At 40.5% G+C, this 26,296-nt stretch overlaps 1 protein-coding gene across 1 annotated transcript in view; it reads left to right on the top strand.

Moving 5' to 3' along the window:
* Positions 1–26,296, top strand: part of CDH8 (cadherin 8) — a 603,855-nt gene that overhangs the window by 336,237 nt on the left and 241,322 nt on the right. The gene's annotated exons all lie outside the window — the stretch shown is intronic.

The raw sequence follows: 26,296 nt of genomic DNA, 5'->3' as shown, positions 1-26,296 counted from the left end.
GTCAAAACCTCACTGTTACCAGTGGAAATATTCCAATAGATTTTAATAGCTTTTGTTTGAAACTCCTAAAGAGAAGTAATGTTGAGGTAATGCTCATAGGTACACTGGCTCCTTTACAGGATTGTTAAGACATGATTTTACTACTTACGTGGAGTGTGAGTGTGTGCATACACACTAGAGCACACCATGGAGGACTGAGAGTGAATCCCCAGTGTCGAATTAATGCAGTTTGATACCACCCTAACTTCAATGCTCTGGAATCTTAGGATTTGCAGCTTGGAGAGGCACCAGCACTTTTTGGCAGATAATGCTAAAGACCATTTAAAAATACAACTTTTAGAATTCTGTGGCATTGAGTCTTTGCAATTAAAGTGGCATCAAACTGCATTAATTCTACAATGTAGCTGCACCCTCAGTGTTCAATGGAAATGAACATATTTTGTAGGGTTTTGCCATTTGGCTGGACTGGCGAACTTCGTCGCCAGTCTGATAACGGCAGATCAGCGCTACTGGTACTTCTCGACCTTACCACAGCGTTTGACATAGTTGACTATGATCTAATGATTCACCATCTTGCCATGTCTGGAGTTCGCGGTCAGGCCCTCAATTGGTTAGACTCATTTCTCCGAAACTGGAGCCAATGCATGGAGTATATGGATCAAGTCTCTGAAAGATCTCCCCTTCTATGTGGGGTACCCCAAGGCGCAATTTTCTCCCCTCTTTCTCTGTACAAAAATTGAATTGCTTTATATTTTTTATACAGAAATGGTATTTCCTGCTTTAAAATCCCCCAGGTTTTTTTTCCACAGAAAACACTGCACTTTTGGACATTTTGAGAAAAAAAATGTATGATGAGGTTTTTAATTTTAAAAACCCAGCAGAACTATTGTTTTGTATCCAGGAAATGCTGTTTTCTGTGCAAAGCAATCACGTGCAAACGTTCTCCGGAACATGTTTTGAACTGGGGATAGATTTTAAAACTTACTTTCTCATGCTAGAAATCACTTAATCACTTAGATGATCTATTCCTCAGCTTTTGTGTGTATCAAAACATCTTCTCTAATCATCTCCATTTGTATTTATTTTGAGCATGAGATGAATAGTGTACCATTGTACAACCATGCCATATGGAATGAATCAGACAATTGGGTGGGAGGACCACTAAGAGGTCTCGTCCATCCCTGCAGGTACCATGTTGTCATGGCATTGCTCCAACACCTGTCGGTTGTACACATCACATGGACTGCAATGTGATGTTTGAGTTGGGCACTGTGGCGTAGAGGATCTTTCACTTTTGACATTTTTTGAACATCCTTGTTACGTAGTCCATGTTCTCTCTGCAGAGAGAATGTGGACTTCATGTTAGAAATGAAATCACTAAAATTATTGAAGAATAATATCCTCAGTAGTAGGTATTATAAGCATTCCTGATAACTTTGATAACATAAATATATTCATTGGTCATATGCACATATGCCTCGTACTATGAAGTGAGTATTCAAACTATAAACTTGTGCGCCAGCTGCGCCCGTACCTTGGGAAGTCTGACTTGGCCACGGTAGTCCATGCTCTGGTTACATCCCATATAGACTACTGCAACACTCTCTACCTGGGGTTGCCTTTGAAGACTGTTCGGAAGCTTCAAATGGTCCAGCGTTCGGCAGACAGGTTGCTAACAGGAGCGGTACTCAGGGAGCATACAACTTCTCTGTTGCGCCAGCTCCACTGGCTGCCAGTTTACTACCGGGCACAATTCAAAGTGCTGCCGTTAGCCTATAAAGCCCTAAACGGTACTGGCCCTACTTACCTCTCCGAACGCATCTCCTCCTATGAACTGACTAGGACACTAAGATCATCTGAGGAGGCCCTCCTCTCTGTCCTGCCTGCATCACAGGCGCGCTTGGCGGGGACGAGAGGCAGGGCCTTCTCAGTGGTGGCCCCTTGGCTGTGGAACACCCTGCCTGCAGATATCAGATCGGCCCCCTCCCTGCTGGCGTTTCAGAGGAAAGTGAAGACCTGGCTGTTCAAACAAGCATTTGATTAAACAGTGTAATTGAACATAGGAATACAGAATAATGGATGATGAGACTGGATTCTGATTTTACTGTTACAATTGTTTTTAATTGCCCTATAGTTGTCTCGTGATGTTTTGTATCGATGTTGTTCACCGCTTTGAGTCGCCTGAGGGCTGAGAAAAGCGGTATATAAATAAAGTAAATAAAATAATAATAAATAAATGTGATTGTAGGATACAGAATTAATGCTTTCTTAACTAAGCAAACTGAAATGATCTTTATATGCCAGGGAAACAAACCAATGCCCCCCCCCACACACACACACACACTGGCCCCACAATTCAAATAATTCAATGGGATGCTTTGAATGTAATATTCCTGCTTCCTAGCAGGGGGTTGGACTGAATGGCCCATGAGGTCTCTTCCAACTCTATGATTCTAACATGAAAGTTCATGAGGTTTTAGAACAGCCTGTAATGTGTCCACTGATCATGGATGTTCATGAGGTTTAATAGCAGCTTGCAATGCATCAAATGATCCAGTAGAGATCAATCAAGAAATTGTGAGGAATCTCTCCATTTCCATTCCATATAATTTTCACACATACAGCCGATTTGTCCCATTTTTTCCATCTATCTAATTTTAAGGATCTGCGTGAAAGTTTATGCACACACAACTTTTTCTTTATTTTCCTTCAAAATAATTTTTAAAATGTTTATAGCTCTATGTTGAGATAGATAGATATATGGATTGGTGTGTGTGTGTGTGTGTGTGTGTTTATCAATGAATTCTCTGAGACAAAATCTGTGTTGGAATATCAGTGAATAATGGAATCCCAGTCTGTCCACCATTCGGAGAGATGAGAATATATTGCAATGCATATTTTAGGTTAAAATGCATGCATTATGCATATTTTTTCATGCGGGGATATGTCAAAAATAATGCAAATATTGGTGCAGTTTTTTAAAAACAAAACTGGTTGATGAGGAAACAAGACTGAGCATACTTATAAATTATTGAAAATTAAAATGATGAATATGTTTTCCTGAAGCTTCACACCACTCTGGGAGGTGTTGTTTATACTAGTTGTAATAGAATTCAGAAATATCAGATTTCCCTCCTGTCTCCATTAGCATCCTGCTCTTGTCCTAGAGTCCATGAAGCATTGTGTTGAATTCAGAGTGAGGTGAATTCCCCCCTAACAACATACCTTATTTCCAAATCATATATTATAAACTACTAGATTTTTGACAGCCTCTTATTTTGCAGTCCCTAGTAAGCCACAAAAACAAGGGTTGCATTATGATCTACTCTACACAAGGCCTTAAATTCTGAAAACGTCTGTAATACAAAACAGAATAATCAGAATTTGAGTCTTACATTATGAACGTTTAGTCTGGGAAGTAATACTTAGGGACTCTTTCAATAAACATTTAAAATTTGTCTGCCTTTCTGAGTTCTTAGCGGTGGATTTTACTATGTATGAAATTTGTTAGCATATTGTTTGGTTTATTTGCTTCCTCTGTTGTATTCCATCTCTTTAAAAGTTAGGTATTGAGAGATAGACAAAAATATCATATTAACCACATTTTCTAACAGGTCTGTCTAATTTGTTGCCCACGAGACTGCTCACAAAAGGATGCATATATCCTCTGTTGTTGTTCATTCGTTCAGTTGTCTCCGACTCTTCGTGACCTCATGGACCAGCCCACGCCAGAGCTCCCTGTCGGCCGTTACGACCCCCAGCTCCCTCAAGGTCAGTCCAGTCACTTCAAGGATGTCATCCATCCATCTTGCCCTTGGTCAGCCCCTCTTCCTTTTGCCTTCCACTTTCCCCAGCATAATTGTCTTCTCTAGGCTTTCCTGTCTCCTCATGATGTGGCCGCTACCTCTACCTGTAAATAAATGTGTATCATTCAAAATATACAGCTTTGAAAAAAATGCACTTTTTAATGGGGGAGATGCAGAACAAATACTGTATATACTCAAGGATAAGCCAGGTTTTTCAGAACTTTTAATGTTCTGAAACATGAGAGGCCCTAAAGATTTTCCTATACAGAGTCTTTAGAAGTTTGAAAGGTTTAACAAAGTCCTTTATTATTTCTTAAGTCTTCAACAAACAATCAAATACTTCTTAGATCTTCAACAAATTAAACAAATGCTTCATAACTTGTCTACAAAGGACAGGTACCTTGCTTGGAGAACTATTTCTTTCTTTAACAAGGAAAACCCTTTTTGACCCCTCCCGGGCAATCTGTTTTCTAAACTTTGCTGGTGTGGGCCCTATTCCCAGCTCCAAACTAGGGCTGGGCGGTTTCGTTTCGTTAATTCGTAATTCGTTAATAATTCGTTAATTTTTTCAATTACAAAACGATAACAAACCATTCTGGAGCAATTTTTTTAAAAAACGAATTTTTAAAAAGTTTTGTAAATGCTTCGTATTTCGTTATTGTATTCGTTTCGTTATTGTTTTGAGGTCGTTTCATTATTATTTCCGCATGTCTGGGGCAAGTTTTATGGTTGTTTTTTGTTTAATTAGTGAAAAAAAATAATATCACACCAACAGTCAACAACAGAGGGAGAGGGAAGCTTCAGAAGCTTTTGGAGGTTTTTTAGCATATTTCGCGGTCGCGTCTGCCATTAACAAATCGATTCGTTATTGTTTCGGAAATCGATTCGTTAATTTTTGTAATTTTTTTCACATTTACAAAATTTCGTAAATATCAAACTTTTTTAAAGGAAAATTTTGTAATTATTTTAAATAACGAAACGCAAAAAACCCCAAAAAAATGAATCGATTTTAGAAACAAATTTTTCCGTTGTTACCCAGGCCTATTCCAAACTGCTTCTTGGGTCCTGAGTAGACCTACCAGCCAAGGCTTTGTAGATTTAGCAGCTGGAGTCCTTTTGGATTTTCTCCACGAATGGTGTGGATCTGTATCTTTAACCCCAACAAGAGTTGTGCTGTAAAACTGTTTTCCTTAGAAGCTTTAGGGCTGTTTCCCCCGGATGTTGTGAGAAACGAAGCTTATCTACAGGTGGGGAAGCTCACGTCCTGTAACCGGGCTTCCAAAACTGCAAGACTGCCTGAAGTCTCTCTTTTCCCTCCCAGAGCCCTGGGGAAAGGGGCAGAACCAAAAACTTAACAATGATTGATGGGTCATTGGCCCTATAATTGCAAACCAAAGGAAGCCACCTTATTGCAAAATGCATGGCACTTTGGAATACATGCAAAAACTCAAAGAAAGAAAAGGAAGTTGGAGCTCTTGGTATAGCCATACTAGCACAAAGTATTTAATTTAAGAGCTATCTGTAAGGATTGCCATACATGCTCATGCATAGGTCAACCTCATATATTGATCAAAAGCAGGTTTTGTGTGTGTGTGTGTGTGTGTGTGTGTGTGTGTGTACACACACACACACACACATTATTATTAAATACAAACAACTTGCAAACCAAATTAATTTTGTACCTTTCCTTTTGAGTGTAGGTTCTGCAGATCATAAACTGTACATACAAAATGAAAGCAGGCCTGTCTCAGGAAATATCTTAGGACATAACACATTTTATTATTCTGTCAGGCAGTCAGTCAGCAAGCCTTTTTAAAAATAAAATTTGGCCCACCTCAAAACCCAAAGTGAGGCCACAAGGCAGCTAAGAGCAAATACTAGAGATATATGTGTGATGAATTTTCCCTCCAGGTTTCTCATACCGACAGCAACCCTGGGCTCCTGTCATTCATTCTGGCCTTAGAGCTTTTCAACCACTCTTTGTGTTTAGCATTCACTGGGCAAGTAAATGTGTTTTGCATTGGATTTGTTTAACTATTTCCTCCTATAATCTCTTGGAAGATAGGGATTGGACCCAAAAGGATCCAGATAGGATAGAAAATGCAAAATTCTACATTCAAGGCATTAAACCCAAATTGTTAGCCATAATATATTTGAAAACAACCTTCGGATTGATGTTGATCTAAAGCTGAACATGACCCACCAGTGGATGCAGCAACAAAGAAAAGCAAATAATATTTTAGCCCAAATTCATGAAACATATTGGGCAGGTCAAGGAAAGCAACTATCTGGTTATATTGCCTGCCAGGCTAGCCTTATCTGGAAGGCTGTTCTCTGTTCTGAGTGCCTCAATTTCAGAAGGACATAGACAAGTTTTAGCAGGTTCCCAGAAGGGCAACTTTTTAACAGTTTTGTGGTATTTATTAGGCTTGGTTGATCCAAAAAATGGTTCAAAACTTGTTTCGGATGCTGGAGTTTTGATTCGGAATTGAATTCCAAATCGAAATTGAAATCTTTTTGAAACTTTCCGAATTTCTGAAATTTCCAAATCGCTTCGCTAATAGTGGATGTGATTGCACAATACGCGAAAAACAGCACTGGGCAAACTTCAAGTGATTCTCTCTCCTGACAAAACTTGCCACTGAGGTAGAAAACATCCTCCTCTGTCAGCATACCAAATTCCAACAATTTTGACTATATGGGATTTCTAGTGTCTCCCCAGTAGCAACACAAAGCAACTAAGGACACAAACAGCAGGGAGAGGCCTTTTGGCCTTTTTGAAGTTGATTTCACAATTTTAGGAAGGATAATATTTTGACTATTTGGCAACATAAGGCAAACTGAGAAACAAACTGCACCCTCACACCCCAATATTACCCACCCACATGTCATCCACCCGTCCCAAACCCCAACAGCAAAAACACACAAGCAGCTGCAAGGCAGGCAGCCAGGCAGGCAACAGCCCTTCTCCCTGCACTGGTTTTCTGCTGGTTCTCCCCCCCCCCCAAAAAAAAAAAAAAGCAATAATACACAAGTGACTGCAAGGCAAGCACAGGCAGCAGTCCTGCTCCCAGCCCTTCTCTGCTTGCCCTGCTCTTCCAGCCACTCTTCTTCCTACCTCCCTTCACAACCTTCCTTTCCCTTTCTCTTTCCCCTTCCCTTCCCAGGCTCACAATGAGCCTCTGAGTGATGTGCTGCCCTTTATATAGCGTAATGGCTCCCGTGCCAAAACCCCGCCCCTCCCCTCTCCAAAACTTCTCCCCTCATTGGCTGGGAAGCAAGCATCCCAGCATGCAAGCTGCTTGCCTCCAAACGCTGAGTCACTTCCGACTCACTTCCTGAGTTGGAAGAAAAATGGCAAGAGAAGCTTTGGAAGGGCAAAGGGTCTTCCGGTTTTCTTAAAACTTCAAAATCGTTTCAAAAAGGTAATTTTTCCGACTTTATTCTGAATTATGAAGATTCCGACGGTACCTAACCATGCCTAGTATTTATATATTTTTATCTATTTATTGCTTATCTATTTTATTATTTTGTGGTACATTGTATTGCATATTTGCTTTGATTATGTGGCACTGGATATTGCCCTCTGTAAGCCACTGTAAGTCCCCTTCAGTGTAAGAGAGAGTGGGATAGAAATATAGTTAATAAATGCATAAATAAATAAACAAGGAGAATAAAAGATATGGAAAACAAAACATATGAATAAAGGTTGAGACGTTGTTGTTCATTCGTTCGGTCGTCTCCGACTCTTCGTGACCTCATGGACGAGCCCATGCCAGAGCTCCCTGTCGGCCGTCACCACCCCCAGCTCCTTCAAGGTCAGTCCAGTCACTTCAAGGATGCCATCCATCCATCTTGCCCTTGGTCGGCCCCTCTTCCTTTTGCCTTCCACTTTCCCCAGCATCATTGTCTTCTCTAGAAAGGTTGAGACAGTTCTGTGTATTCAGCCTGGTGAAGACTGGGGGGTCACAGAATCATAGGGTTGGAAAGGATCACACAAGCCATCCAGCCGAACCCACTGCCATGCAGAAACACACAATCAAGCACTCTCGACAAATAGCCATCCAGCGTTTGTTTAAAACCCACCAGAGGAGACACTACTACACTCCACGATCACATATCCCACTGTTTAATGGTTCTTATAATCAGAAAATTATTTTTGAATATGTGAAATTTCTCCCTCAATTTGAATCCATTGCTCCATTTCCTAATCTCCCGAGCAGCAGAAAATAAGTTTAGTGTGACCTCAATTCCAATATTTAAACATGGCTAACATGTTCCTCTTAAACTTGTCCAAGAGAAATGCACCCTTCTCCTTAAGCTGTTCCTCATAGGGCTTCACTTCTAGACCCTTTACCATTTTGGTTGCCCTTTTCTGGACACATTTCAGCTTTTGTCAATATCCTTCACTACTTGTGAGAGATAGAACTGAACATAGCAATCCATATGAGGTCTGCCCAAACCAGAATAGAGTGGCACTAAAATGGTTTTGCTGTGCAGATGATTGCATAGGATATTATGGAACCAGTTTGAGGCCCAGATATTGATCACACAAACTACACTGATGCACATGAAGGGCTTTCTTTTGCAAATTTCTATGGGAGTTGGTTATCTGGCTGCTGCAGTTTGAAACTAACTGAAAACTACATTAAATGGTTTGTGTATATGGCATATTTGTGGGAAAGAATTCAATATGCCTGTAGAAAGAATGAAACAAAACCCTTGAATTCAAGCACTGTGTGTTGGGTTCTTCAAGGAATCACCAGCTTTAGAGGACATATACATTCAAAACCAGCTTTACTAAAGAAATATGCTACTGGACCTTTTTAATAATCTCAGTATTTTCAAGTAGTAGGTATGATAATATTGTATATGCAACATGGACACTTTTATGTAGCTTTATGTGCAATTCTTGGATAGCCAGAAGTAATAGGTCAGAAGTAGCTACAGTTTCCAGCGGTTTGTGGCACTCTAAATTAAACCTTCTGGAGGAACTGCATGCATAAAACATGTAAATGATATAGGATTCTCGATGCATCTCTGGGAGCGGAATAGTTTTGCAGTTTGAATAGTATTGTTGTTTACATGAGCAGGTGGAATAGGTACAGACATGCCTAAGGATATGAAAATCTGTCAGTTCCATTTTCATTGCTTCTCAGAGTCCTGCCAGTATTTCTGTTCTGCACTACACAAGTTCCACAATGGTGTGTGTGTTTTCTCTTTTCCTGCATGGGAATGCATAGGGTTTTGGGATCAGGCCAATTGATTCAAGTATTTCTGCCATTAAACAAAGCATATTTGTGGGCATTTCTCATGTTGAGTCGGGTATTTATTTATTTATTATTTATTTATTTCAAAGTTTTATATACCGAGCTTCTCACCTCATAAGAGGGACTCAGCCCGGTTTCCAACCATAAAAACACATACAATTGGTAAAATATCAAAGTACACATTACAATAAAATATTTAAAAAGCACATATATCTAAAACTACAGTGGTCAGTCATCATACTAAAATCGAATATACACCGTCTTCCATTCAGATCGTTGTCTCATTCTTCGAAAGCCTGTCTCCATAACCACGACTTCACCTGTTTCCTGAATGTCAGGATTGTTGGGGCGGTTCTAACCTCTGGCGGGAGAGAGTTCCAGAGTCGCGGGGCCACCACCGAGAAGGCCCTGTCCCTCATCCCCACCAGCCGCGCTTGTGAGGCCGGCGGGACCGAGAGCAGGGCCCCTCCAGACGATCTTAGTAATATTGATGGTTCGTAGGGGAGAATACGTTCGGAGAGGTAAACCGGGCTGGAGTTGTTTAGGGCTTTATAGGTTAACACCAGCACTTTGAATTGTGCTCGGAAGCTAATTGGCAGCCAGTGGAGCTGGTGTAACAGCGGAGTGGTGTGCTCCATGTACTCAGAACCCGTTAGTAATTTGGCTGCCGCACGTCGTACTTGCTGCAGCTTCCGGGCAGTCTTCAGAGGCAACCCCATGTAGAGAGCGTTGCAGTAGTCAAGTACATTTCCTTGTGTATCATCTGAAAAATAAAAAGGTAGTATCTAATGGGCAGAATTTTCTCCCCTTTTAAACAGCTTTGGGTTGCAGTTGTTAAAATATTTGAAATGATGTCATATTTAGGAGGGAGGGAGCTTTTTTTTCTGCTGCTCTGAAAATGAGTGCCCCATTTATATGGTTATATAATATGTGATGATAATCACAATTGTCCAGGACATCCAAATGATTCACCAGACTAATGTGAGTTTACCCAGGATAAAAATGTTAATGCAGGTTTATTCCAAGTTATTTAAAAAATACTAGCAAAGGGCCAGATCTTCTAGGAAGATCTGAACCTTTGCTGGTGACATGGCTGTGGGGACTGCCATTGGGGATCATCATGTGCGGTATTTGATGTCAGTCTTCATAGCCATTCCACAGTCCCTGGGAAGTGGGATAGCAGTGCCACTCTCCCCTCCTTTTTACCCTTCCCCCAAAAAGGAGCCCCCGTTGGCGCAGTGGGTTAAAGTGCTGAGCTCCTGAGCTTGTTGACCGAAAGGTTGCAGGCTCAAATCCGGGGAGAGACATGAGCTTCTGCTATTAGCCCCAGATCCTGCCAACTTAACCATTCGAAAACATGCAAATGTGAGTAGATCAATAGGTAGGTACTAGGCTTGTTTGATCGTGTTCGTTAGTTTCTAAAGCCGTTATTAATTCGTATTTAAATTAGTTTACGATCCAATATCAAGCCATGCAGGAATAGTGTGAAGAGTAATTAAGAATTGAAACAATTTTTCCAAATTTTCGTAATTATTTCATAATTATTTTGTAATTATTAAGACGGGAAAGAAGGAGAGAAAAGGTGCCAGCGTTGCCTTTCCTCCCCATCCTCCTCTTCCTTCTCCTGGAGATATTTTATTATCTTATCACTTATTTTATTTTATTATTTTATTATTTTATTATTTTATTATTTTATTATTTTATTATTTTATTATTTTATTATTTTATTATTTTATTATTTTATTAATTTATTAATTTATTAATTTATTAATTTATTAATTTATTAATTTATTAATTTATTAATTTATTAATTTATTAATTTATTAATTTATTAATTTATTAATTTTAAGTGATTTTAATTTGTATTTTTACTAACTTAATGTATTTTAATTTCATCCTGAATTTCAGAAGTTCCCCCTGTCCCGTTTGGAGGTGTTTTTAGCGCATTGCGCAATCGCGTCCACCATTAACGAATCGATTCATAATTAACGAAATTTCGTAAATTTCGAAAATTTGAAATCTTAAATTTCGGAAGTCCTCAGAAATTTGAAACGCTGGCGCACCCTGGAAACGAAGCGAGTTTAGAACCATTTTTTTTCTTGATCAAACAAGCCTAGTAGGTACCACTCCGGTGGGAAGGTAAGGGCGCTCCATACAGTCATGCCAGCCACATGACCTTGCAGGTGTCTACAGAAAACACCAGCTCTTCGGCTTAGAAATGGAGATGAGCACCACACCTCAGAGTCGGACACAACTGGACTTCATGTCAGGGGACAACCTTTACCTTTTACCTTTCCCCAAAAAAGTAAATACATAACTCATTTCCTTCTCTGGAAGCTCTGTCACTCCTGGCCCTACATCAACTTTGGGGCCCTTCCCCTCCTGTAAAGCTCCCATCATCTCTTGCTGACACATTTTTTAATTCTGATTCATGCCACATTTTGTGTTATGTGGAAGCCAAAGTAGTCTAAGACAGGGTGCAATGGATTCAAATTGCAGGAAAACAGATTCTACCTAAACATTAGAAAGATACTTTGATTGTGCTTTTCCTGCATAGCAGGGGGTTGGACTAGATGGACCATATTGTCTCTTCCAACTCTGTTATTCTATTATTCTAAGAGCCTCTTTGTGATGGTGCAAGTGGCGCCACCTATGTAGAACTGTTAGTTGTAAGATTTAAACTGTTGTATCATGCTTAATCCTTCCCCTTTTTACCCTGTATAGTTGTATGGATTGGTTGCTTGTAGCTATCAATCAGTACTGTTTGGCTCCACCTCTTCCTGCAAGAGGGGAGAGCTTCCTTTTTCTATTCATTCTGCCATCAGAGTTCCTATGATATGGACATGAGTAAAAGACTTGATTCTAAAGGACCCCAATTTAAGTTACCTCTTAGCACCAGTTCCGAGGGTTTTTTTACCCTTGGGACTCATGCTTTATGTCCAAATCATCCTGGATAACATTGAGGAGATCCCAAGCGCCTTCAAGCCGGTTCTTTTGGCACCAAAGGAAGATCCTGAGTCTTCAAAACATAGGCCATCTGAACTGAGGTTGTGGTTTGCTCCGACATTCACAGCCATTGAGGAAAGAGGAAACTTGGTGAGGCTTCTCAGCTTCAAACCCCTTGGACCCATGACTGATTGAGACTGTAATGTATGTTTTCCTTCACCCCTCTAAAGTTTTCCAGCTCATTGCTTTGAAGAAATGACTTTGTGATAAATAAAACTTATCTTGAGCTATTTACAGTGTTTTGGGTTTTTGGGAGTTCCAGTTTCCTATAGGAGGGCAAGAAGCAATCCCTTGGGGAAAAGGTTTTTAAGCAGAGGTTGGAGGGCTATCTGCTGGGAGTACTTTGATTGTGTATTTCTGCATGGCAGAATGGAGTTGGACTGGATGGCTGTCCAACTCTTTCAGACCACTGAAGAAGGCTTCCCAGTTGGAAGATATTTGGTGTATGTAATATATGATCATCCAAATGTAATGTTTAAACATGGCATTGTGCCTTGAGTGTTGGATGAAATGTCAAAGAGACCGGGATTCTACCTTGCTACCATGCAACCTCACAGGGGGTCATGTCACAGATTCTCAGCCCCAGTAACAATTCTCTATCAACATATTTTTGGAAGAAGACCTCCTAATGGGGTTGCCATAAGTCAGAAATGCACAACAATCCCTGCTCTGGCACCAACTGCTGCTCTGGCCAGAATGAAGACAGAGGGGAGCAGAAGACAGTTCCGTCTCGTCTTTGCTAATAATATAATATATTATATTATATTGTATATACATATGATATTTATAATATTATAATGTAATACAACATAATACTAGTAATAATAATACAATATTATAATTATAATTATATATTTACATTACATGTAATGTTACCAATAATATCACAATATAATGGTATAGTGCAATATAGTAATATATAATTGTCCTGGTACGGCTGTACCAAAAGCCCCAACTTCCTTTTCTTTCTTTGCGTGTTTGCATGTATTCCAAAGTTCCAGGCTTCCCTTGGTTTGCAATTATAGGGCCAATGACCCATCAATCATTGTTAAGTTTTGGTTCTGCTCCTTTCCCCAGGACTCTGGGAGGAGAGGGAGCTATTTTCGGTCAGTCTTGCACTGGAAAGCTTAGCTACAGGATGTGGATTAGATCCACCTGTAGAGAAGCTTCATTTCTCACAGCATCCAGAAGAAATTCCGGGGAAAAACTGCTCCAAAGGACTCCAGCTGGAGAATCTACAAAGCCTTGACTGGTAGGTCTACTCGGGACCCAAGAAGCAGTTTGGAGCCAGGAGTAGAGCCCACACCAGCAAAGTTTAGAAAGTAGATTGCCCAAGGAGGGGTTAAAAAGGGTTTTCCTCTTTAAGAAAAGAAAAGGTTTAAGAAGCCAGTTGCCTGTCCCTTGTGGACAAGATTAAGAAAGCCACCAGTTGATTCAAATCCTTGAAGCATTTGTTTAATTTGTTGAATATCTAAGAAGTATTTGATTGTTTGTTGAAGACTTAAGCAATAATAAAGGACTTAGTTAAACCTTTCAAGCTTCTAAAGACTCTGTATAGGAAAATCCTTAGGGCCTCTCACTTTAGGCACCCTGGCTTCCCGCTGGGCACAAAGAGCACATCCTGTTCAAAAATCAACTGCTATAGGCCCAGCGCGTGGCAGCACAATAATACTGATATTGTACTATGCTAATAATATAATATATTGTATGAAAATATGATGCTGTCAAGGTGATGCATGCCATATGCCAGCAAATATGGAAAACACAAGAATGGCCATCAGACTGGAAAAAATCAACTTATATCCCCATACCAAAAAAGGGAAATGCGAAAGACTGCTCAAACTTCCGTACAGTGGCCCTTATTTCTCATGCCAGTAAGGTAATGCTTAAGATCCTGCAAGGAAGACTCCAGCAATACATGGAGCGAGAGTTGCCAGGCGTTCAAGCTGGGTTTAGAAAAGGCAGAGGAACGAGAGACCAGATTGCCAATATCCTCTGGATAATAGAGAAAGGCAGGGAGTTTCAGAAAAACATCTACTTCTGCTTCATTGACTATTCTAAAGCCTTTGACTGTGTGGATCATAATAAATTGTGGAAAGTTCTTGGTGGGATGGGCATACCAAGCCACCTTGTCTCTCTCCTGAGGAATCTGTACAAGGACCAAGTAGCAACAGTCAGAACTGACCACGGAACAACAGACTGGTTCAAGATTGGGAAAGGCGTACGGCAAGGGTGCAAACTCTCACCCAACCTTTTTAACTTGTATGCAGAACGCATCATGCGATGTGCGGGGCTTGATGAATGCAAGGCTGGGGTGAAAATTGCTGGAAGAAACATTAACAACCTCAGATATGCAGATGACACCACTCTGATGGCTGAAAGCGAGGAGGAGCTGAGGAGCCTTCTAATCAAGGTGAAAGAAGAAAGCGCAAAAGCTGGCTTGCAGATAAACATCAAAAAAACCAAGATCATGGCAACAAGAATGATTGACAACTGCAAAATAGAGGGAGAAATTGTGGAGGCCATGACAGACTTTGTATTTCTAGGTGCAAAGATGACTGCAGATGCAGACTGTGGCCAGGAAATCAGAAGACGCTTACTTCTTGGGAGGAGAGCAATGTCCAGTCTCGAAAAATAGTAAAGAGTAGAGACATCAGACTGGCAACAAAGATCCGCCTAGTCAAAGCCATTGTCTTCCCTGTAGTAACCTACGGATGTGAGAGCTGGACCTTAGGGAAGGCTGAGCGAAGGAAGATCGATGCTTTTGAGCTGTGGTGTTGGAGGAAAGTTCTGAGAGTGCCTTGGACTGCGAGAAGATCCAACCAGTCCATCCTCCAGGAAATAAAGCCCGACTGCTCATTGGAGGGAAGGATACTAGAGATAAAGTTGAAGTACTTTGGCCACATCATGAGGAGACAGCAAAGCCTGGAGAAGACAATTATGCTGGGGAAAGTGGAAGACAAAAGGAAGAGGGGCCGACCAAGGACAAGATGGATAGATGGCATCCTTGAAGTGACTGGACTGACCTTGAAGGAGCTGGGGGTGGTGACGGCTGACAGGAAGCTCTGGCGTGGGCTGGTCCATGAGGTCACGAAGAGTCGGAGGCGACTGAACGAATGAACAACAACAACATGAAAATATATCTTGTAAGCTGCTCTGAGGCCCCTTCGGGGTAAGAAGAGCAGCATATAAATGCCATAAATAAATAAACAGAAACAGCAATATTGTGCATGTACGTATATATGGACAATTGCAGTTACCCTTGATTGTCAGTTCTTTTCATGAAAGGGATTTTTCATCATAAAAGATCCTTTGTCTTGTCTCTGTGCTTACAAGTATTGAGGATTTCTTTTAGAAATACTTTTTTAGAAGAAGAAAAATTCCAGATGAAAAGTTTGTCAGGTAGCATAAATTCACTGTGCAATGGCACCAAATTAGTGATGTATCGTCCACTGTTGGGCCCAGTCATTAAAACCTCCATAAATCACAGCAATTGCCTGCCAGTCTCACGGGTGGCTATAACTTTATTTTTCTTGTGTTCTGTGTTGATAAGTTTGCTTTCCAATATTATTTATAAAGCCATGCAAATGATGCATATCCTGTAATAATTCACATGCTTCCAGCACTCTTTGTGAACTCTCCCTCTGTGGCTGATTACTAGAAGTTGGTTAGAAATGGTTCCCATTTTTCAGCTTGTGTCAGGATGAGCACTAAATCACAAAAGTCATTATTACAATTATAATTACCATAATGGCATATAATCTGATGTGACACTTTATTCAGTTACAGAGGCACGGGGTAACAAAAAAAGTCAGGTTGCATTTGATTTTTGTTGCATTTCTTATGAATTTGCCAACATAATTTAAAGCACACAGATGGTTGTGTGCATTAGAAAGCATATAAAAACGAACACTTAGCAAATATTGGTGGCTTTTCATTGTGCTGGGCTTTAGGTTTTGGGCTTTTTTGGAGTCAAGACTTGGTTGTTTGAACAAGAGTTTGAAAATGCAAGGTAAATGACATAGGAATTGGAACGACTGGACGACGAGATTGGACAACATTTTTATTAGGAGACGTAATTGATGTATGTTTTTAATACTATTGTTATGGTTTTATATTACGTGTTGCTGCAAGAAGGTCCTCCATTGTGCATGTGGCAGGGCTCAGGGTGCATTGCAGCAAGTGGTCTGTGGTTTGCTCTTCTCCACACTCGCATGTCAAGGATTCCACTTTGTGGCCCCATTTTTTGAGGTTGGCCCTGCATCTCGTGGTGGTTGAGGTTCTGCGTTTGAGCCTGCCACTTTTGGACTCTCGCTTGCTGAGGTGTTCCAGCAAGTGTCTCTGTAGATCTTAGAAAACTATTTCTAGATTTAAGTCATTGACGTGCTGGCTGATACCCAAACAAGGGATGAGCTGGAGATGTCTCTGCCTTGGTCCTTTCACTATTGGCTGCTACTTCCCGGCGGATGTCAGGTGGTGCGATACCAGCTAAGCAGGACTGGTTGGCCTGACACGACAAATAAATTATATTACGTGTTCATGCTTTTAAATCTTTTATGGTGTATTGGGCATCGAATCGTTGCCTCTGTAAACCGCCCCGAGTCGCCTGAGGGCTGAGAAGGTTGGTATACAAATACAGTAAATAAATAAACAAATAAATTTGGGCACATGGTTAATTGACTGAAAAAGTACCATATCCACTAGGGTTGTGCGCAGAACTCTTTTCCTTTATTTCATCCATTCTTTCATTACTTTTTTTACCTTTGGAGCTCATAACGGGAAGGACCCTCCTGGTACAAAAATAAGCTCAACACAAAAGCAAGCAGGTCCCTATCCTGGCTCCTTGACTGCTTTTTGTCCTCCATGCCTCCTTGCCTTGGAAACAGTGTGTGTGTGATGTGACCTCACAACCTCTGAGGATGCTTGTCACAGATGCAGGTGAAATGTCAGGAGAGAATGCTTCTAGAACATGGCCATATACTATAGCCCCCCCCCCCCAAAAAAAAAAAACCTACAACAACCCAAGTCTACTTCTAATTAATTATTTAAAGGGGGGAAATCCCAAGTTGTGTTGTAATTCCAGGCTTTGATTAATGACCAATATGGGTTGAGTTCCAGGTAGTTGCCACCTCTGCCATGGGGACTCAGATGGAGTCCCAAAGGAGGGCTTATTTACAACTCTTCAACTGGAGATGTTAGAGATGATACAGACAATTTCAAAGTTACAAACATCTGACTTACGAATGGCTCATAGTAAAGAACATGGGTGAGATAACAGGAAGAAAGAGAAATCTATTCCTCAGAAGGGATATTCACTCTTGGAAGTAACTCATGGAGAAAGAGGGTTCTCCACTGAAGCTTTCTCACCAATCCTTGTTTCCACAATTGTTTTTCAAAATACAATTATCACAGGGATGGAAAGTGAGGTTTATTTATTTATCGTGTCATCAGCAACCATACCATTGTATTACAATTCTAACAGAACAAAACAAACACACAGATTAAAAAGAAAAAGGAAAAAAAAACACAGATTTTGCAAACTGGTTAGCAAACTGGCCACTTGGAGTGCCTCTGGTGTTGCTGCAAGGAGGTCCTCCATGGTGCATGTGGCAGGGCTCAGGGTGCATTGCAGCAGGTGGTCAGTGGTTTGTTCTTCTCCACACTCACATGCCAAGGATTCCACCCTGTAGCCCCATTTCTTAAGATTGGCTCTGCATCTCGTGGTGCCAGAGTGCAGTCTGTTCAGCGCCTTCCAAGTCGCCCAGTCTTCTATGTGCCCAGGGGGGAGTCTCTCATCTGGTATCACCCATGGATTGAGGTGCTGGGTTTGGGCCTGCCACTTTTGGACTCTTGCTTGCTGGGGTGTTCCAGCGAGTGTCTCTGTAGATCTAAGAAAACTATGTCTTGATTTAAGTCGTTGACGTGCTGGCTGATACGCAAACAGGGGATGAGCTGGAGATGTCTCTGCCTTGGTCCTTTCACTATTGGCTGCTACTTCCCGGTGGATGGAATCTTCTTAACAGGGGCACAGACAGCAAAACAAACACCACAAAGGTGTTAACTCTTTCCTATGCTGGACTTACACTTTAAAAATGTACCTGTTTCGACTTACAAATGAATTTAACTTAAGAACAAAACTACAGAACCTATTTTGTTTGTAACTTGGGGACCATCTGTATTTGACACACACACCATTGCCATGTAATAATTAAAATAGAAACCTATTTTCTGCTAAGACAATGGATTTGAACAAAACTTTTTAAATAGCAGAGCACCTGATGAACCAACCTGGACACAGCATATTATTTGAGAACACAGAAATGCTGGACCACTCCATCAACCACCATGTCAGACTACTCAGAGAAGACATTGAAATCCACAAGCATGTGGACAATTTCAACAGAAAGGAGGAGACCATGAAAATGAACAAAATCTGGCTACCGGTATTAAAAAAAACTCTAAAATTACAACAGCAAAACAGCAGAGAGGAAACAACCAGACACATCTTAACACCTCTCAACAAAAGACTCCCCCAGGCTCAGCCAGGCCTTCAAATGCTAATTAAGGTGGTCAATTGAAACATTCACACCTAGCTCCAACAGAGAAGAGCTCTTTGCCACACCCCAGTCATTCCACAGATATATAAACCCATATTCCTAATTCCAACAGACCACTACCTCTGAGGATGCTTGCCATAGATGCAGGCGAAACGTCAGGAGAAAATGCCTCTAGAACATGGCCATATAGCCCGAAAAAACCCACAAGAACCTTTTTAAATTAGTTTAAATTGACATTTGACTCATGTAAATAACAACATCAGAAGGAAGAAAATTCTTACAATATGAAAACTTTTCTTAAATAACTGTCTTTGTCTCGGTTCAGCTGATATGCTAGCTACACTCCTTTCTAGGGAAGAGGATTTGGCCAGTGTGGTTAATGCTTGAATAGTGGTTTGATTATTATAAAGTGCTATACAAGCAGCAGTCTTTGAAAAATGTTCAGAAACATCAAGTTGGAACAAAATTCGCTGCCCAGGCTGTTGTCTAATTAGTGCTTAGAGACCACATATCACCGCTGCATTGGCTTCCAATTTGCTCAGGTCAACTCACATTCAAGGTGCTGTTTTGACCTACTGATCACTGAACAACATGGGACCAGATTCTTTGAAAGACCAGGTTTTCCTGTTTGAGCCTTCCCAAACTTTGACATCTGTAATGAAAATCCTGTTGCATTTCCCATCACATATCAAGAGGTTAGAGCTGCAAATACATGAGAGTGTCTTCTCTATAGCAGCACGTCAGTTGTAGAATTCTCTCCCAAGGAGTTTTTCTGTCCTTTCTGCACTTCTGGGAGGTGACCGAGAGTGTATTGTTCTTCACACTGAAACATGTTTTAAGGCTGACTTTTATGATTCTTTAAGTCTGTTCTAAGAGAGTGTTGAAAAATCTCATTTTAGAATTTTTTCAATGTGTTTTTGATTAATGTTATTTATTTATTTCATATCAAAAACATTGCATAAATTAGTATCAAACTGATAAAAATAGAAGGAGTGCAGGTGGCCAAATATTTTTTGACCAAAAATGGGGCAACAGCAATGGCATTGTCTGTAGCCTCCAACAATTCTTCCTCTGTACATGAGACAGGGCATAGTGGACATGAGGCTGGGCATAGTGGACATAATGGGTTTTTTTTATGTGTTGTACATTTCTTGATGATCCCCGATAGGCTGCAAAATTATAAACAAAAAAATCAGTGTTGACTTAATACTCAGCATTAGGCCTGGGTAACAACGGAAAAATTTGTTTCTAAAATCAATTTGTATTTGGGGGTTTTTTTTGTTTCGATATTTAAAATAATTACAAAATGTTCCTTTAAAAAAGTTCGATATTTACGAAATTTTGTAAATGGTAAAAATTTAACGAATCGATTTCCGAAACAATAACGAATCGATTCGTTAATGGCGGACGCGACCGCGAAATACACTAAAAAATCTCCAAAACCTTCTGAAGCTTCCCTCTCCCTCTGTTGTTGCCTGTTGGTGTGATATTATAATTTTTTTTCACTAATTAAACCATAAAACTGGCCCAGACATGCGGAAATAATAACAAAACGACCTCAAAACAATAACGAAACGAATACAATATCGAAATACGAAGCATTTACAAAACGTTTTTGAAAATTCGTTTTTTTAATAATTGCTCCAGAATGGTTCGTTATCGTTTTGTAATTGAAAAAATTAACGAATTATTAACGAATTACGAATTAACGAAACGAAACCGCCCAGCCCTACTCAGCATGATTTCAATGGGTCAACTCTAGATGAAACAAGAAATTTAGGCCAATGAGAAGTATTTATTTATTTATTATTTATTTCGGGCACTTCTACCCCGCCCTTCTAAACCCTCGAGGGGGGACTCAGGGCGGCTTAATTCGATGCCAACAATTCACAAATAAATTACATAACAGCAGTAACCACAGTAGTTAAAAAATAAATTAAAAATAACAATTAAAAGCCAATCTAGTGGCCAACGTTCACCAAGTTCTGATATCTGTAAGTCCATTCAGCATTACCATAGTCCTTTCCAATTTCTGGTCGTCATTATCTTGTCAGTCTGCCAGATTACTCAAAGGCCTGGTCCCATATCCATGTTTTCAGCTTCCTTCTGAAGGAGAGGAGGGATGTTGATGACCTAATTTCTCCGGGGAGTGAATTCCATAGGCAAGGGGCCACCACTGAGAAGGTCCTGCCTTCATCCCCACCAGCCTCACTTGTGATAGAGGCAGGGCCGAGAGCAGTGCCTCCCCCGAAGATATTAAGCTCCGAGATGGGACATAGAAGGAGATACGTTCGGACAGGTACGCTGGGCCGGAGCCGTATAGGGTTTTATAGGTCAAAACCAGCACTTTGAATTGTGCTCGGAACTGGATTGGCAGCCAGTGGAGCTGACATAACAGAGGAGTGAAGTTTACTAACACAATGTTTAGTGAATAGTGAATTACAGAATTTCAATGATGATTCAGAATTATTGACTACATTTCAGCCAAAAGGAAATATTATTTACTCTTGAGAGTGATTACTCAAAGGATTGTACTGGGGGGAGGAAGGCTGATAACCACAAAGGCTGATTCCAAAACTGTGGCCTAAATGGGCATGGAATTTAGAAGAAATATTTAATTACATTCCTCAAAAGAAAAATGAATTTTCTCATAATTTGGACTACCTAAACACTGTTTTTCATCGTAATCTTGGCCCTTATCCCATTTTTCCTTTCCGTTTTTGCATGCTGGAAAAATAGTCCCACAAAAGCCACTCCATGATGCATGGACATTTTTAGTGGCTGCCCATGGGAATCTATCTCTATTTTCAGGAGTTGGGTGTTGCTGACTCCTGATTGAAGAAAGAGGGGGAAGCTGGGGGAAGCAAGGAGAAGAAGGGGAAGGGACAAGATAGGGGACTGGACAAAGGTTGGAATGAAGAAGGAAAAGATTATGGAAGAGTTTAGAGAGATAAAATTGACATGGTTCCATTGTATACAATTAGAACAATGGCTTAAAAATTGGGAAAAAATAAAATAAAAATGGAAGTAAACTTAATCAATTTGAACAAATAATACAGAAGGGAAGGGATGTAGAAGAGCATGAAAACTTGAAAGGAATAATTAGTAAAATATACAAGATAATAATCGAAATAAAGGAAGGAAACACAAAAAGTAATACCCTTAAAGAGGTTTGGGAAGAAGACTTAGGGATAAAAATAAATGAATTAGAGTGGCAACAACTATGGAGACAAAGACATCTAAAAAATTTATCAATACGGGTTAAAGAAAATTATTATAAGTTAATATGGAAGTGGTGTCTGACACCAGTAAGATTAGCATATATAAATATAAATAATTCAAAAAATTGTCAGAGAGGGTGTCAAGAACCAGGAACATATATACATATGTGGTGGCAATGTAAATATGAAAATAATTTTGGGGGGAAAGTATTTAGAGAAATAGAAGATATAATGAATATGAAAATTGAGAAAAGTCCTAGTACAGCTTTATTATCATTATATAACAATAAACAATTGAAAAAGGAGGATAAAGAAGTGATAACAAACTTATTAACAATAGCAAGACTGCTCATAGCAAGGAACTAGAAAAAAGAAATAAATATACAAATAGAGGAGTGGTACAAGGAAGTATGGAAACTGGCAATAAATGATAAGCTGACATGTATATTAAAAGTTAAAAAAGGTATATGGAAACAAAGTGATTTTGATGTTGTATGGGGAAAATTTGTTGTAAATGGTTTTAAAAACAAAGAAGGAAAGTTACCGCCACAAGAACAATTGAGATTTTGGACAGACGATATGTAAAAGTTGTGGCTTGAGATGGGGGGAGGGGAGCACAGTGGTGGGAAAAAAGGGGAAAAATGCTTAAGCAGAATAATAAGATTATATGTTAAAGAGTGTGTTGAATAATATGTAACTGCTATAACTAAATGCATAACAAATGTAATAACTATGATAAAACAATAAAAAATATATTTTTTAAAAAAAGAGAAGAAGGGGAAGGGACGTGAGAAGTCTGGCCATCCCCAAAGATTGACCTTTCTAGTGTAAGATGAGTCTCCACTATTCCAAACACTTTCCCTAGCTTCTTTCCTGCCCATGGGATAATGCCCTTATTTTGGTTGCCATGCAGATCATTAAATGTATGGATTTCTAAAAAAAGAAAAGGCTTTACTTGCCTGGCGGAGCGGGGCAGGGAGGGCCGGTTGTCCCCTTCGCCGAACGGAGAGGCCATTTCCGGTGGAACTCCAGAGGAGGGGGCGGAGCCAGGTTCGGCCTGGCCCGCCCTTTCAAGTCATTTGGCCGGCAACCGGTGACCCACCATGTGTCACTCTTTGTCACAGCATAACGGTTGCCATTAGGGGGCCGGGTAGGAATTCCCCCCCCCCCCCATGTTCTAGGGGTTTTTTTCGCCTACTCTATGCTGTCACAGGGCAAATTGGGATGGTGCGGTTTTAAATAGGGTTTCACGGTAAACAGGTAGACAAAAGTTTATTATTGGAGATACATACAAGGCACCCCCTCTCAAGGTTAAGAGGCTATTAACAAAACACTCTCAGAAGGTTCATTTTTGGCAGGAGACGTAAAGGAAATGCCTGTAAAGGAGAGGGGAGATTATGGCCTTCGTTACTTTAAAGATTGGTTCCCTGCACTTTGTATTTGAGGTTGCCCAGATTTTGTTAAAGGGATATCAGAATGTTTCCCCAGCTTGCCGAGGAGTGGACGGGCAGGGACGCTGCCTCGGCTTCCCCTCACCAAATTCGGTTATAATTAAAGCAGTTAAAGTTAATTAGGTAACGTTAATAAAGTTGCCCATATTTAACCCAAACATTTTGTGTGGTCTCGTTATTTCGGTGTGGGAGGACAAAAGAAAGCATTTGTAAAAGTTTGCTCAGATGTAGCAAAAAATGCAATCTGCATTATAACAAATCAAGATTCTACCTGCATTTAAAATATAACCAGACACCCAACACCTCATAAGAATCTGTGTTTTTCTTGTGCACATGTGATTTTAATGTATTGTCGAAGGCTTTCATGGCTGGAATCACTAGGTTCTTGTGAGTTTTTTCGGGCTATAGAGCCATGTTCTAGAGGCATTTCTCCTGACGTTTCGCCTGCATCTATGGCAAGCATCTACCTCTGAGGATGCTTGCCATAGATGCAGGTGAAACGTCAGGAGAAATGCCTCTAGAACATGGCTCTATAGCCCGAAAAAACCCACAAGAACATGTGATTTTCTTTCCAGGATGTAAATTTTCACTTTTCTCCTTTCTTTGAGTATGAACAGTTGGATTTTGTGTCTGTGTAGATCTGTCTATAAAACGTTTCAGAGCTGAGTATCTTTTGGTAAAAATTCTACACCTTTGGAAAGAAACATAAGTAGCAACAAGAGCTACTCTCTCTTCTTTTCTGTGCACCTTGGAGAGCTCCATATAGTCCTTCAGTGTTCTTTTCTTCTTGTTATCTTCTCTTCCATTCTTAATGTTTCTTCTTTTCAATGTGTGTGTGTAGTTTTGTGTTACTTAACCCTTCCTTTCCCCTCTGACTTTGTTAGTGGTTGGTACGTTTTGTTCTTTGTATGTACTTGAAGGCTCTTTTCAATAGCTGTGTCTTTTATGGAGGGAAAATTACCTATACTGCTGGCCAGGCCACTCATAATACCTATTTTGTCTAGACAAGGACTACTAGGGGAACTCCTGTTCCATTTTGGAAGGGATTTAACCACCCAGGGTCCTTGAAATTGACTGTCTCAGTTGTGTTTGCAACTCTCAGAACAATCCTTCAAGGTCACTAACATTGCTGCAGAAAATCATCCTCTCCACAGTGTGTCTGTTTCAAACTGTAAAAAGCAGCACCTCACAAAAAGACCCATCCACATCTTGAGAATTGTGGGATTTTCTGCCTTAATACTCTGGATTATATGGCTGTGTGGTAGGGCCCTAAGAGTAACTTGGAAAAGAATGTTATTGTTGTCAACCTCAAAAACCATACCTCGTTTTTCTGCACCACTTGATGAGGCTTGTGAGGCTCACAATGGTTCAGATATGATCTGGGGCTTTTATTTACTCCAAGAAGATCACTTTCCATTTGGCCTACATTTGGTAAGGGGCAAAAAAGAAGTGATGTGAGCTTAGCAGAAGCAAATTAAGGGTAAGGATAGAGGGAAGGCCACATTGACCTTGGTTTTGGCCACTAACTTGAATCAACAACCATCATCACATTTCCCTTCCCTTCTAGCTGGTATTGATAAGGTTACTAGCATCAAGACACAGCACCCACCCAGAATGATCAGCCCATAATGGAGCAGCTTACTTACAGGAGCTGGTTACAGAGAGTGGTCAACCTTCCTGTTTAAACAGCTCCACTGGCTTCCAGTAAGTTTCCGGTCCCAATTCAAGGTGCAGGTCATCACCTATAAAGCCCTAAATGGTTTGGGACCTGCTTATCTTTGTAATCACATCTTCCCCTATGAAGCAGTGCATACCTTGAGATCTTCTGGGGAGGCACTGCTCTCTCTCTCCCCGCTGTTACATGCACGTTTGGTGGGGACGAGGGAGAGAGCCTTCTCAGTGGTGGTCCCCCGGCTCTGGAACTCCCTCTCTAGGGAGATCAGACAGGCTCCCACCTTGTCCTCCTTTCGTAGTCAACTGGATGTTCTGGTCTGCTTTTGACTAAGCAGCTCACCAGTAATTTTCTTGTCCCTACTTGTAGTTCCGCACTTTGCACCGGCCCGCACTTTACACTGGCATACGTTCTACCTCAATATGTGTTATGACAGTAATTCCTGTCCAGTTTACCATATTGTTGCACTTTCCTGCACTCCTGTAAAAATGTATTGCACTCATTGAATCTGGAATTCGTCTGTTTCTTTCAGCCATATTGTTTTTATATTGTTTTCTATTGTGTTGTTCTTTGTTTTATCTGATGTTTTAATTGATTAAAAGTTTTACATGTGTGTTTTAATTGTAATCTCTGGTGTGTCCCTTGTAAGCCGCCCCGAGTCCCCTAGGGGAGATGGTTGGCAGGGTATAAAAATAAAGTTATTATTATTATATTCACTTCACTTCACTTTATTTCTTGATTAGTCGCTCTCCACCAAGGTGCTCCGAGCGACTTACAATCTAAAATAGCATTACACAATATAAAAACATTCAACATAAAAACATTCAGCAGTGACTATGGCAAAATTTGATCTGATTACTTAAATGCACAAGCAAACAGCCAAGTCTTGAGCGCCTTTACAAAAGGTCGCAACTCCGACATTGCTCTAATGTATGGAGGCAATGAGTTCCACAGAATTGGAGCATAGATCGAAAAAGCTCTACGCCTTGTAGCTTCCAGGTGTACCTCCCTAGGGCCCGGTATGTATATGAGATTTTCCTGGGTGGATCGAGGTGACCACTGATGGAGAAAAGGAATGAGGCGGTCCCTAAGATATAAAGGTCCTTGGCCGTTTTGAGCTCTAAATGTCAGGATCAGTATCTTGTAAGAGATCCGATGTTCTATTGGTAGCCAATGCAGTTGTTGCAGAATCGGTGTAATATGGGATCTTATAGATGATCCCGCTAGCAGCCTGGCCGCTGCATTTTGGACCATCCGAATCTTCTGGGTTGTTGACTTCAGAAGGCCGGCATATAAGGTGTTGCAATAGTCCA

This window comes from Anolis sagrei, chromosome 8, assembly GCF_037176765.1.
Source record: "Anolis sagrei isolate rAnoSag1 chromosome 8, rAnoSag1.mat, whole genome shotgun sequence".
Taxonomy (NCBI): domain Eukaryota; kingdom Metazoa; phylum Chordata; class Lepidosauria; order Squamata; family Dactyloidae; genus Anolis; species Anolis sagrei.
The sequence above is the reverse complement of the archived record's forward strand: the minus strand, read 5'-3'. Positions and strand labels throughout refer to the sequence as shown.